Here is a 12,430-nt window from a genome sequence, read left to right as displayed (position 1 = left end):
AAGCTGAGAAATAAAAGAACTGAAATGAAAATACACTAGATGAGGTTCAGCAGCACATCTGAGTAAGCAGAAGAAAACAGCAAACTTGAAATTATGGAAACTGAAATTATTGAGTTTAAGGGACAAGAAGGAAATAAAGAAAAGTAAACAGATTCTAAGGGACTTGTGGAAACCATCAAACCTAACAACACACTCATGGAATTAATACATTCCCAGATAAACAAAAGCTAAAGGAGTTCACTACAACTAGACCTGTCCTGCTAGAAATGCTAAAGGAAGTCCTTCAGAATGAAACGAGAAGAAGCAAGTGACTAAATAAAGACCTGTGATAAATACACAGGCAATTAAAAGCTAATATTATTTTTTTAAAAAGATTTTATTTATTTATTTGACAGAGAGATAGAGAGACAGCACAAGTAGGCAGAGTGGCAGGCAGAGGGAGAGGGAGAAGCAGGCTTCCCGCTGAGCGGGGAGCCCGATGCGGGGCTCGATCCCAGGATCCTGGGATCATGACCTGAGCCGAAGGCAGCCGCTTAGCCGACTGAGCCACCCAGGCGCCCCTAAAAGCTAATATTATTATTTTCATTTGTAACTCCACCTTTTGCTATATGTCACAAAGGCAAAAAGAATTATTATTAATCTACATAACTGGGCACACAATGTATTAAGTTGAAATCTGTTGTATGAATAACAAAAATGAGGGAGAAGGAGCTATACAAGAGCATAATTTTTGTGTACTATTTGACAAATTCAAATTAGACAATAAGAATCTCAAGATGTTAAATGTAATTTCCATGTTAAACACAAATTATCTATAGAATATACAAAAAAAGAAATAAGATAGGAAATCCAAACTACAAAAAATCAACTACAAACAACTACAAAAGGCCATAACAGAAATGACAGGCAAAAACACCGTAAGACATATAGAAAGGAACAGAAAAATGGCAGAAGTAAATCACTCTTTGAGGAATTAATTTAAATATGAATGGCTTAGGGGTACCTGGGTCCCTCAGTCGGTTAGGCATCCAACTCGATGTCGGCTCAGGTCATGATCCCAGGGTTGTGAGATCAAGCCTCACGTCCGGTGATGTATTTAGCACAGATTCTCCTTGTCCCTCTCCCTCTGCTCCCCCCCCACTCATGCACCCACTCTCTCTCTCTCTGAAAACAAAATCTAAACAAAAAATATGTATATAAATATACATACACATACATATATATACATATAAATGGCTTAAACTCTGCTATCGAAGACAGAGATTGGTAGAAAGGATTTTAAAAACATGATACAACTGTATGTAGTCTACAAGAGACACAATATATATCCAAAGACACAACAAACAGGATAAAAGTTAAAGGATTAGAAAGATATTCTGTGCAAATAATAAGAGAGAGCTGGGCTGACTATACTAAAATCAAGTAAAACAGACTTTAAATTTTTAAAAGGTTACTAGAAAAAAAGAGACTTACCCTATTACCCAACAATTCCACTTCTTGGTATATAACCAAAAGAATTAAAAGCAGGATTTCAGGGGTGCCTGGCTGGCTCAGTCAGAAAAGGATGCAACTCTCGATCTTGGGGTCATGAGTTCGAGCCCCACAGGAGGTGTAGAGACTATACATACATATACACATAAATAAGTAAATAAAAGAATTTCAAAGAGATACTTGCACACCTATATTCGTTGGACCATTATTCACAACCATCAAAAGATGAAAGCAAAGTAAATGTCCACTGACAAATGACTGTGGCACATACATATAATGGAATATAATTCAACCTTACAAGAATGGAAATCCTGTCACATGCTACAATATGGGTGAACCACGAGGACATTATGCTGAATGAGATAAGCCAGTCACAGTAGGACAAATACTATAGGATTCCACTAACGTGAAATATATAGAGTAGTCAAAACAATACGAACAATAGAATGGTGGCAAGCAGCCGCTGTGAGTCAGAAGAATAGGGGAGTTGTTGTTGTTGTTCAATGACTTACTGGTTTTTTGTTTTCTTTTGTTTAATTTTTAAGTAAACTCTATGCCTAAAGTGGGGCTCAAACTCATAACCCCAAGATCAAGAGTTGCATGTTTTGCCAGCCAGATGTTCCTTTGTTATTCAATGAGTACAGTTTTGGAAGATTAAAAGGTTTTAGAGATCTGTTATACAATATGGATAGTCACTATTAGAACTTAAAAATGGTTCAGAGAGTAAAACTTATATGGTTTCCTTTTACAGTTATGTCTTTTTTTAAAAAGACTAACAAACAGTGATATAATTTATTAATAAAAGGTTCCATACAACAAGGAGATGTAACAATTATAAACATACTTTATAACTCAAAGCTAAAAGAACAGAAATAAAGATCAGAGCACAGACACAAAATACAGATTAGAAAAACAATTCAGAAAATTAAGAAAACCAATAGTTGGTTCTTCTAAAAGATTATCATTTAGCTAGCTTGAAAAAAAGGAGGAAGAAGACAAATAGCTAAAAAATCAGAAATGCAAGTGCAACATTACCACCAAACTTACAAATTAAAAAAAATTTAACAGAATGCGATGAACAACAGTACACCAAAAATTAGATAACCTAGAAGACTGGGATGAATTCCTTGCAAACTACCTACACTGACTAAAGAAGGAATAGAAAAGGTCAACAGACCTATAAGAAATTGAATCGGTAATCAAAAACCTCTCAAAAAGTACTAAAATACATGGCTTAACTGGGGAATTCCAACAAACATTTAATAAAAAATTAACACAAATCCTTCTCAAATCCTCCCCAAAAACTGAACAGAAGGAAATACTTCTTAACTCATTCTATGAGGCCAAAGTCTTCATAAGAATAGAAAATTACTAAGCAGTATTTCATAAATGACAAAAAGTCCTCCAGAAACTATTAGCAAATCAAATCCAAGACCATACCGAAAGGATTATTCACTATGACCAAGTAAGATTTATCCCAGGAATTCAAGTGTGGTTCAAAAAGAGAATTAGTCTAACACATCATTATTAATCAATGGAAAAAAGCCACATGGTCATCTTAATTGACGCAGAAAAGCCATCTGACAAAATCCAACACCCTTTCATAATAAAAATTCTTGGAACACTATGAATAGAGGGTAAACTCCTTAACATGATAAAGGATATTTATGAAAACCCCACAGTTAACAGCATACTCAATGATAAATGACTGATTCTCCCCATAGGATCAGGAACAAGACAAGGATGCTCACATTTATCACTGCTATTCAACATTATACTGAAATCCTAGCCAGAGTTATTGGACTTCACCCCCCACAAAAAATTTAGTGCATCCAAATTAGAAAAGATGTAAAACTGTTCAAAAATGACACAATCTTATATACAGAAAAACCTATATGTAAAAAGCTAGAACTAAAAATCAAATAGACAATGTAAGAGTACAGATCAACAAGCAAAATTCAGCTATGTTTTCATACGTAAGCAATTACTTATCTGACAAGGAATTTAAGATAGCAATTCCATTTACAATAGCACACAAAGAATAAAATACAACTCATCCTTGAACAACATAGAGGTTCGGGGCACTGATTCCTTGTGTGGTCAAAAAGCTGGGTATAACCCTGACTCCCAAAAACATAACTATCAAAAGCCTATTGCTGACCATAAGTCTAACCGAGAACATAAGCCAAAAACCTAAACCAGAATACCAGTAACATAAACAGTTAACACATATTTTTTATGTTATATATAACATATACTGTACTCTTACAATAAAGAAAATGTTAAGAAAATGTTAAGAAAATTGTAAGAGAAAATATACTCACAGTACTATACTGTACTTCCTAAAAAAAAAAAACAACCTACATGTTTGTGGACCTAGACAGTTCAAACCTGTGTTATTCAAGGATCAAGTGTACTCAAAAATGAATCTAACCAAAGAGGTGAGGGATGCCTGAGTGGCTCAGTCGGTTAAGCATCTGACTACAGCTCAGGTCAGGATCTCAGGGCCCTGGGATCGAGCCCTATGTGGGGCTCCATGCTCAGCAGGGTGTCTGCTTCTCTCCCTCTCCCTCTGTCCCTACCCCCGTTCGTTCTCTCCCAAATAAATAAATAAAATCTTAAAAAAAAAAAAAAAAGAAGAGGTGAAATACTTGTATACTGAAAACTACAAAACACTGCTCAAGGAAATTAAGGTTTAAATAAATGGAAAAACATCCCGTGTTCATAGATAGAAAGACTTAACATGGTTAATATATTAATACTACCCCAAAGCGATCTACAGATTCAGCACAATCCCTTCAAAATTCTAAGCGTCTTTTTGGTCAGAAATGGAAAAGCCAATCCTCAAATTCATAGGAAATTGCAAGGAGTTCTAAAAGCCAAAACAATCTTAAAAACAAAACAAAACAAAAAAAACCTGTGAAACCTACAAGAAAACAAGAGTAATTAGAACAGTATAGTATTAGCAGAAGGACAAATATACAGACCAATGGAGTAGAACACCCAGAAATAAACTTTCACATAAATGGTCAACTGATTTTCAACAACAGTGCCAAGACCATTCGATGGAGAAAGGACAGTCTCTTGAACAAAAGGTGCTGAGAAAACTGGATATTCACAAATTATTTACCTTACACCATATACAAAAATCCAGTCTAAATGGGTAAGAGACGTAAACTCATGAGATAAATACATAAAACTCTGCTAAGAAAACACTGGGGAGAATCTTCACATTTGATTTGACAATGGTTTCATCACTAGGACACCAAAAACACAGGCAACAAAAACAACAGATAGTTGAAATTCATCAAAATTAAAAGACTTTTTTGTGCACCGAAGGATACTTGATCATTATTTTAAGTAAGCTCTACACCCAAGGTGAGGCTTGATCTCACCACCCCCAAGATAAAGAGTCCCATGCTCTACACCAACTGAGCCAGCCAGGTACCTCAGAATCTAAGGATACTTTAAAGAAAGAAAAAGAAAACTCACAGGAGTTGGAGAAAATATATGTAAATTTTATCTGGTAGGGAATTAACATCCAGAAGGTAAAAAGTAGTATTAAACTTAACAAAAAACTCCCAAACAACCCAATTCAAAAAAAGGGCAAAGGACCTGAATAGACATTTCTCAAAAAAAGATATACAAATGGCCAGTTAGCACATGAAAGGGTGCCCAAGTCATTAGTCATTAGGAAATGCAAATAAATGCAAATTTAAGCCACAGAGAAGTATCACCACACTCCTACTAGAATGACTACATTTTTATTTATTTAAAATATGGACCATTTCATGAATGTGAGTGTCATCCTTGTACAGGGCCATGCCAATCATTTTAGTGTATGTGCTACTGAAGCATGCACCTAAATTTTTTTTTAAAAGGCAACTAACAAGTGTTGGCAAGGATGGTAAAATACTGCAGTCACTGTTGAAAGTTTGGTAGTAAGTGAAAAGATTAAAGAGACAATTACCATAAGAACCAACAGTTCTTTTTTTTTCTTTTCTTTTCTTTGAGAGAGAGAGAGAGAGAGAGAGAGAGAGAGAGAGAGAGCGCTCATGAGCATGTGCAGCAGGGCGGGGGCGATCCCAAGCAGGATTCATGCCCAGTGCAGAGCCCAATGCGGAACTCAATTTCACAGTCCTGAGATCATGACCCAAGCCAAAATCAAGAGTCAGACGCTGAACCAACTGAGCCACCCAGGCACCCTTATGACCCAGGAGTTCTAACCCAAGTATATATACAGAAGAACTGAAAGCAGGGACTCAAACATAGGCTGTACAGCCACGTTCATAGAAGCATTATTCACAATAAATAGCCAAGAGAAAGAAGCAACTCAGATGTCCATGCATGTAGAAATGAAAACATTAGGGGTGCCTGGTGGCTTGGTCAGTTGAGCATCTGACTCTTGGTGTCAGCTCTGGTCATGATCGCATGGGTTGTAGGATAGAGCTGCTTCGAGATTCTCTCCCTCTGCCCCTCCCCACACACTCTCTCTTTCTCTCTCTCTCAAATACTCTTAAAAAAAAAAAAAAGAAATTAATACATTAAATGTGGTATATACAAACCATGGAATATTTGGCCATAAAAAAAATTTTTATATAGGTGATAACAGGGATAACCCTCAAAAACACTGTGTGTAGGAAGTCAGACAAATATTTTATGATTCTACTTAAATGAGGTACCTAAAATAGGCATATTCATATAGACAGAATGTAGAATATAGGAAACCAAGAGCTTAGGGGAGGGAAAAATTGACAATTATTGTTTAATGGGTACAGAGTTTTTGTTGGAGATGGTGTCAAAGTCTTGGATACAGACTGTGGTGATGGTTACACTACACTAAATGTATTTATGGCATTGAACTGTACAGTTACTATTGGTTAAAATGGTAAATTTTATGTTAATATTTATATATTTGTATCACAATAAAAAAAATTAATGAAGAAAATAAGAGAAAAAGTAAATATATGTGTTAAAAGGCATCATCCCAAAACTCAAACTACTAATCATGTCTACTACAAAGTTTTGAGGGGAAGTAAGAGTGGCTTTGGTATCTTACATCCAGTCAAACACTTCAAGTACAAAGAAAACAGACATCTCAAGTATGTCGTAACCCAGAATAGAACATCCACAAACTTCTCTTTAGGGAAAACAAAGGCTACTCAGTGAAATCCACAAGAATAAATACTCATTAATTCTGGAATGAAAGAAACAGAAATGAGGAAAAAGGATTGGTGGTGGGTCATATACTTAAATACAAAATTAGCATTAAACAACTGTAGAAATTATGGTTCTAGTGTAGAATTTAAAACATAATTTGATAAAGTACAATACAGTAAAAACAGGGAAGTAGAAAATGAGAAAAGATAAATAATGAGAATTCTCTCATCTTCTGTAGAAGAGAATCAATCACTGTAATTTAGAATGAAAAGAAACAAACCCACAAAGAAAATGAGAGTTAATAATAGATACTAGATTTCAACAAACTTCTGAAAGACTAAAATGAAGGGAATGCATTTTAAAACGTACAGGTAGAGAAGGGTATAGCTCAAAGTAATTTGTGAGTGAGCAGCAGAGGAGGTAAGTTAACCTTCCCACTGTAACTGGGAAAGCTACTGGACTCAGAGACCTAGATCTGATGGACAGCAGGAGATATGGAAATAAAAACAGGATTTCACTGAATACTCTTAATAACTGTATTTGTTAGCCATGAGTCAGAAAAATACAAACAGCCAACTTATTTAATTCTACCCATCTACCAGGGCTCTCCCCTGGGTAAAAAATTATATAAAACCATGCTTTTAAAAGCACAGATACTGGTATCCCTTTTCACTCTCTCTTTTAGAAGTTCCACAGGCAGAAAGCCTAGTGACTCTAATGAGAAAAATATGAGTTGTTTTATCATTACTACGCCTGAAAATGTTTCCAAACAGGAGTCCCACTTGAGAAAGCTCTAATAAAAAAATATTTCACAACAGCCAAGAATACCTAGACCACTTACCTAGTCATCTTTCCTAAATATGAACGGGTAACAAAAGCATACATGAAGACACCCAACAACATAAAAAAAGAACACATCTCATGTTAAGAACTAAAAAGGCAGGAAGGAAAGAATTCAAATCTCTAAGATGTAACACAGAAGGATATTACAATGCCCAGATTCTAACTCAAGTAGAGTCATAACTTCACATGCTAGCAGCATGTCTCATAAAGCAGTAATCTAAATGTGTATACAAGTACACATGCTGAAGCTAATAAGCACTCATATGGGAATAAGCTTCTAAAATTAGTCATCACTAATCCTTTTGAGAATCTAATGATAATTATGTGCATAAAGCACATCTGAATCAGATGACATTTATGTCCTACTAAATCCTAGAGAATCTGACTTTTGTCACTGACACAAAGATCTCTCCCCAAAAACTTAGCTCTATGTTAAGATAAAATTATTATTCAGTAATTTACATGCATTTATACAAGCGTTCAAATCTGGAAAGCATTTAACAATAAATTCTAATAGAATGCAAGGATTCTGAAGGTATTTTTTGATGTCCTATGACTAAAACATTTTACAGTGAAAGGGTCTGTAAGAGGGAAATATAAAGGTAACCAAATCAAACCAGAATAGGTAACTTTAAATGGTAGAGAGTCATTTAAATGTCGAAATATTTACTTTATATACTAGTCTCTGTATTTACTGAGAAACTAATATACACACGTAAAAGTTTCAAAGTTTACATAAGCATAGACAATAAAAAGGAAGTCTTCCATCTATCCCAGATCACTTACCCACAAATAAACCTATTAAAATTTCTTCTATATTTTTCCAAATAGTTCCAGGCATTCATAAGCACACACTGCATGTATATACATGTAATACATATACATATATATATATAGATGCATCCTCTTTTTATAACTGTTTAAATACACATTGGGAGAATACACCGTATATATGGGATTTTTTCTCAATAAAAGATTACCTATGCAGTGTTTAGTAAAACTGTTTTGTACATATTGTTCCACGTGAACACAATACAGCACCTTCAGTCCTTCTCATGACTACAAAGGATACTATTATATGAATTTCCCAAAACTTATTAAAATAGTCCTACAGTGACATTCCTTTTCTGCTATATGGTCAATGCTGTAGCGAACATCCTCGTGTACATGTATATACAGAATTACAGAAATAGAACGGCTATATTGCTTCCTAAAAGCTATACCACACTGTGGTCAATATAATGCATTACTAAACATAATGGGAATTACCCAATAAATGAAAATGCCATTACATTATTTGAACTTACATTTAATCACAAAGATAAGCATTTTTCAAAAATTTATAAATACTTTTTCTATCAATTTCAAATCCATTTGTCACTTTTGCTATTTTCTCCTTGGATTCCAATATAAGAATTACGATACAAACAATGAAAAAAGCAGCAGCCAATCCAATTATTATGAGTGAAGTGTGTGTGTGTATCTCAGGGAGCAAAGTGACCTCAAAAACTTACTCCACGTGGGAGGAAAAAAGACTAAGGTAAAACTGTATGAAACTAACCAACCCCAGACTTTGAAATTAATTATAGTTAGCGCTCAAATTCTTAAAAAACTCAAAATGTAAAAATTCCTGATAATTCTAAATTTGTGGTAGCTTCAGAAGTAAAGTAGTAACAAACCGCAGAAAGTCCCAATTAAATTAAACCTGAAAATATACTTATTTTATATAATCTTTTATAGATATTTTAAGTTTTTGCAAACTGTATCATAGATTATGCCACAATTTTTAATTATTCCCTTACTAGGTCACTTCAAATTCTTGCTAGGGCAAAATGCTAAAACCTTTAACAGGCCATACTACCAGTTATCAATTTGATGAACTTCAGTTTCAATAAAGAATGCTCCACTATTCCTAGCTATTTATTCTGTAATGATACACTTATCATTATTCTATTCTCCTAGTCTTGCTCTGAACAAAATAAAAATTTTAAATCTACTAAAATGCATAAAATTTTCAGAAAATTTCCCTTTGTTCTGAAAGTGCTTCTTTACTGAAATGACAGTAATGTATAAATATACAGTATTAAATATGGGAAGTAAGAAAAGGTATTGAAAAATTACCACAACCAATCTAAGATGTAAGGTCTCGAGGCGCATAATTATTATCAAAAATTTGAAACTGTTCATATAAAAAGTGTATGAATATATGAAGTAATCGGGGGTGCCTGGGTGGCTCAGTTGGTTAAGCCACTGCCTTCGGCTCAGGTCATGATCCTGAAGTCCTGGGATCAAGTCCTGCATCAGGCTCCCTGCTCAGTGGGGAGCCTGCTTCGCCCTCTGACCCTGCCCCCTCTCATGCTCTCTATCTCATTTTCTCTCTCAAATAAATAAATAAAATCTTAAAATATATATATATATGAAGTAATCGACTATAATGGAAAAAAGAGAAATATAATGGACAAAGTAAGTATAATGGGAAAAATGGCTATTATTATAGCAATAATATAACTGAAATTCCTAAGAATAAGCTTAATATAAAATAAAACTTATATACAAGGAACTTTAAAATTTTGAATGATACAGAAGAAAATAAACAGTGTTAAGCTCTGGACAGGAAGACAACTTTGATTCTCTTCAAATTCACCACTATTACAATTAAAATTACAATATTTTTAAAGAATAAGTCAATGCTAATATTTACATGAAAAAACAGAAAAATTCTTTATTTTTTTAAGAATTTATTTATTTGTCAGAGAGAGAGAGAGCACAAGCAGAACTGCAGGCAGAGCAGGCAGAGGGAGAAGCAGGCTCCCCGCTGAGCAAGGAGCCCAACACAGAACTCGATCCCAGGACTCTGGGATCATGACCTGAGCTGAAGGCAGATGCTTAACCAACTGAGCCACTCAGGCATTCCCAGAAAAATTCTTTAAAAATATATAAAAAAGAACCACCCTGCCAGATATGAACAAATACTCAAAAAAAAAAAAAAAAAAGTAAAGACATTAGTATAAACCCATGATCAGCAAATGTTTTCTTAAAGGGCCAGACAGTAAATGTTTCAGGATTTAAAGTGGTAAGTATTACATATACTATATAAATATACAAGTACTATACTCTGCCACTGCAGTATGGAGGTAGCCACAGGCAGTATGTCAAAGAAAGTACAAGGCCATGTTGCAAAAAATATTTACAAAATGAAGTGGCCAGCCCCAAAAGCCTTGTTTACCAAGCCAAAAGTTTACCAATCCCTGGTATACAGATCATGACTGGATATACTGATAGGTCAGTCTACAGACTCCAGAAACTGACCTAGTCAAAATGAAACTGGTATCTCAATTCAATAAGGAAAAGAAGAATTACTGAACAAGTGGAATGGGGACAACTACATAACAAAAAAAAACGGGTAAAAAGTTAGATAAATGACATCTTGAACCAAGAAAAACTCCAAATGGATCAAAGACTAAAATATAGGGTCGCCTGGGTGGCTCACTGAGTTAAACGTCTGATTTCGGCTCAGGTTATGCATGATCCCAGAGTCCTGGGATCAAACCCCATGTCGGGCTCTCTGCTCAGAGGGGAGGCTGCTTCTCCCTCACCCTCTGCCCTTCTGCACCACCCCCACCCGTGCTCATGCTCTCGCTCTCTCTAGTTCTCTCTCAAATAAAAATCTTAAAAAAAAAAAAAGACTAAAATATAAAATTGAAACAGGAAGGAACTAAAGGAGAACTTTCTTATAACTTTAGAGTGGAAAAGGCATTTCACACCATAAGAAAAATCCACAGGACATAAAACAAATTCAACCACAAGTTTGAAACCACAAACTTGAAACTGAACACCAAAAACCACCTTAACCAAAAGACATCAAAGTAGAAAATAACTCAACACAGACACAAGTCCAATTTCACGGATATATAAAGGTCTCCTACAAAAAAGAAGTAAAGTAAAATCACTGATAAATGACAAAGAATATCAACAGACACTCCCAGTAAAGGAAAAAAAAATGGCTCTTAAACACAAAATTTGCAATTTGATTCACATAAACAAAATGCAAATTTAAAATACACATTTCACCCATCAGTTTAGCAAATATCAAGAAGTTTAAGGACACAACATACTGAGGAAGATGAGGGAAAACAGGCATTATCACACCATTATGTACCACAAGTAAATCGAACAGATGCTTTAACCAAACAATTCTCCTTAAAAGATAAATCGTTTGCACACAGATGAAATGAACATGTTAAAACTTATTTTAGCATTGTTTATAACAGAAAAGATTGGGAAAAAAATAATGCCCATGAATGGGAATTGGTTAAATAAATTACCATACATGCATGTACTAAAACACTATGCCCGCTTTAAAACATTGGTGTTTTATATACTGATATGCAATAATCTTGACGATGAATAAATGAAAAAAAGCCAAGTCCACTTAGTATGCAACATTTGTAATAAAGAGGACCAAAAAAGAAAAAAAGAAAAAAAAAAAGGGAAGACAAGAAAAAAAGCTTTCAAGTCAGCTATTTATGTAGAAAATCTATGATGCACCTTAGAAGAATGGTATTCCTGGGAAACAGGGACCCAGGGGGGAGAATACATAACATATATTTTATATTTATTTTTTGGATTTTGAACCATGTAGATATATGCTTATTCAAAAAGCTAGAGAAAACAGTATAAGAGGAAAGAAAAATACCAATACAACATTCAGGATAGAAAGGTTTACTATATCAACAAAAAAATAATAGGTAAATGTCTCTTAATAAACCAAGATGGTTTCATGTAGAATGTCCAGTTGACTGACTCTCATTTCCTTCAATTCTACCCGTAATATAGTAAGACATAGACTCTCAAGCCAGACTCCACAGATCCATGCCCAACTTTTTCTGTCTCGGTTTATTTAGCTATAAATTTAGGATAAGAGAACTTACCTCAT

The 12,430-nt window shown here is 34.5% G+C and overlaps 1 protein-coding gene across 7 annotated transcripts in view; it reads right to left on the bottom strand.

Annotated features, from left to right (window-relative positions):
- The window catches only part of USP34 (ubiquitin specific peptidase 34), a 263,416-nt gene that overhangs the window by 143,011 nt on the left and 107,975 nt on the right, over positions 1 to 12,430 (bottom strand). The gene's annotated exons all lie outside the window — the stretch shown is intronic.

This window comes from Mirounga angustirostris, unplaced genomic scaffold, assembly GCF_029215605.1.
Source record: "Mirounga angustirostris isolate CCGP_5_RB_7025 unplaced genomic scaffold, mMirAng1.0.hap1 SCAF_10, whole genome shotgun sequence".
Lineage (NCBI taxonomy): Eukaryota > Metazoa > Chordata > Mammalia > Carnivora > Phocidae > Mirounga > Mirounga angustirostris.
The sequence above is the reverse complement of the archived record's forward strand: the minus strand, read 5'-3'. Positions and strand labels throughout refer to the sequence as shown.